The sequence below is a fragment of the Gekko japonicus genome, unplaced genomic scaffold, assembly GCF_001447785.1.
Source record: "Gekko japonicus isolate JY-2015 unplaced genomic scaffold, Gekko_japonicus_V1.1 scaffold641, whole genome shotgun sequence".
NCBI classification, from domain to species: Eukaryota; Metazoa; Chordata; class Lepidosauria; order Squamata; family Gekkonidae; genus Gekko; species Gekko japonicus.
In genome coordinates this window covers 872,217-875,262 of record NW_015177027.1, presented here as the reverse complement: position 1 = coordinate 875,262, position 3,046 = coordinate 872,217, and positions in this window count along the sequence as shown.

The following is a 3,046-nucleotide window of genomic DNA, read 5'->3' as shown; positions in this document are numbered from 1 at the left end:
AACATTCTAACTGCTACAACATGCTGGCTTTCAAAGACTGCCCATAGGAGGAAGAAAACTGTGAAGGGAACCAGCTAACAGACTGGGCTTCCTATGAGGAAGTCCCCCGTTCAATTCTTGCCTCTGAATACGATTGTTTAAGGGGCCTTAAGGAAGCCTCTTTCACACCCACTTCCATCTGGAACACGGGGCTAATATCTGCCTATGTTACAGAGCTGTGGTCAGGGTTGCGTCAAGATAATAGAGATGAAGGGCTTTAAATTCTTGAAAGAGCTGTGTGAACGCTCAGGGTTGTTGTTACGGTCGTGTGTGTGTGGAGAAAATGAGCCGGTGTGGAGTAGTGGTTAAAGTGTCAGATTATGGTCTGGGAGACCCAGGTTCGAGTCCCCACTCTTCTGTGGGCTGGCCTTCAGCCAATCACAGACTCTCAGCCTAACTTACCTCACAGGGTTGTTGTGAGGGGAAAAATTGAGGAGAGGAGAATAAGCGGCTCTGGGAGATAAAGAAATAAGTAAATAAATAAATGTGATATTCTAGCTGCACTATGACTAATTGCTCGATGAAGGCCTCTATTGGGTATGAACTGATCCAGGACTGGCCCTGGACCCGTGCCCCGAGTAATTAATTAATTAATTATCATATGACGGTGTATGTAGTATAGCCAGGAGATCCTAAGATTGTCTGGCAGCCAAAGGTTCTAGCTTCTTTAAAGCTATGCACAGCCTACATCTTTCTCCTCTCCTCCATGTTATTTATTTATTTAAGAGAGGAGAGACTGGATTTATACCCTGCCCTTCACTTGCAGTCTGAGAACGACTTGCAATCTCCTTTCCCTTCCCCTCCCTACAACAGACACCCTGTGAGGTAGGTGGGGTGAGAGAGCTCTGAGAGAACAGCTCTGACAGAACTTGTGACCAGTGTTCCCTCTAAGCTGTGGTAGTGTGAGCTAGCTCAAGTTTTTTTAGCCTCTGGCTCACACATTTTTGTCTTAGCTCAGGAAGGATGGCTCCAGTCCGGAGCATACTAATTTATGCAGTAGCCAAATCACCTGCCTGCTCACAACTTTAATGCTGGGACCCCTGTAAGCTGTGGAGTCTTCTGAGCAAAAATTCTACTTTATGAGCTACTGGCATTAAAGTTGTGAGCGAGCGATTTGGCTACTACCCTTCCTGAGCTAAGACAAAACTGTGTGATCCGGAGGCTAAAAAAAATGTGAGATAGCTCACACTAACTCAGCTTAGAGGGAACACTGCACAGGACTCCACAGCTTTGAGGGATCATTGCTTGTGACTGACCCAAGGTCACACCAGCAGCTGCGTGTACAGGAGTGGGGAATCAAACCCAGTTCTCCCAGATTAGAGTCTGCACTCCTAACCTATTTATTTATTTATTTATTACACTTATATCCCGCCCTCCCCCGCAAGCAGGCTCAAGGCGGCTGTCCTCACAATAGGGCAGTTATCCTCACAACAACCCTGTGAGGTAGTTGAGGCTGAGTATGTGTGACTGGTCCAAGGTCTCCCACTGAACTTCCATGGCAGAGCGGGGATTCGAACCTGGGTCCCTGGATCCTAGTCCGATGCTTTGACCACGACCCCAGTCTGGCGATTGATGGCATGCGGTAACTATTAATGAATAACAGAAGCGTGTGTACGGATGATAAGGAACCGGATACAGCTTTGCTAACTGCAGGGGAATGTGCGCGGCAAGTGCTCAGAAAACAAGGACTATCTTACTGTCACACAGATAGGTATAAAAAGACCCAGAGTACGCCCTTTTAGACTAAAATGAGAAGGAGGGAAAACTCAATGCAACAGATTTGTTCAGAACTAGATTCCATCGATAGAGCTCCGGGACACAAACGTTTGAAGTTCGGCAAGACTTTGTGTGTGTTGTTTTCTTTATTTAGAAATGGTAATGATATACCGCGTGAATATTCCCCCCCCCCAGCCTGTAATCTGCCTGGAATCTCAGGGGGAAAGGTGGACTGTGAATGGGCCTGTCAACTCTGGATTAGGAAATTCCTGGAGATTTGGGGAGTAGAGTCCGGGGAGGGACTTCCAACGGGGTCTAATGCTATAGAGGGCACCCTCCAAAGCAGCCATTTTCTCTGGATCTCTGAAGACCAGCTGTAATTCCAAGAGATCTGCAGGTCCTCCCTGGAAGTGGGAAACCCTAGGCGTAAATAAGCTAACTAATAATATAAAAAGAAGTGTTAAAGAAATTAAATATCCACAATGACCTCCACTACTAAGAAAGAAGACTCTATACTCCTCTTGTGATGTTGTCTAGGAAATAGTCCTCTACCATATTTTGGGGCGGTAGAGGTTTTCACCCAAATACACACAAAAGACACTGGGGTGAAAAGCCCGAGAAACAAAAAACTAATGGCTGGAAAACAGCAGCCCCGTCGCATACATGCAAGCAAACAGCCCGCCCTAGTGGCCGGAGGCAGAACTGCATCTCTGCTGGTCCAGCTAGATTTTAATTCAGGGTCCTCAACGCAGCGCCCGCATGTTCCCCTCCGCTTTAACTCAGAGCACATCAAACCACAGAATACGGCTGCCAACTCTGGGTTGGAAAATTCCTGGAGATTTGAGGGTGGAGCCTGGGGAGGGTGCTCAGCAGGGCACAATGCCCACAGTCCGCCCTCCAGAGCAGCCATTTCTGCAGGGAAACTGATCTCTGCAGTCAGGAGCTCAGCTGAAATTCTGGGAGATCTCCAGCCCCCATCTTGACCAAATGCCACAAGAAAGTTTAAGGCGGCACACTATTATTAAGTAAAGGTCAAGGTTTCCCTGGCTCGAAACCCAGTCGAATCCGACTCTAGGAATCTCAGTTTCCAAGCCGAAGAGCCGGCGCTGTCCGAAGTCTTCTCCGTGGTCATGTGGCCGGCATGACTAAACGCCGAGGTGCACGGAACGCTGTTACCTTTCCACCGAAGCGGTCTCTATTTATCTACTTGCAATTTCTTGCTTTAGAATTGCTAGGTTGGCAAGAGCTGGGGCCAGAGACGGGAGCTCACTCCTTCTGAACTGCTGAACTA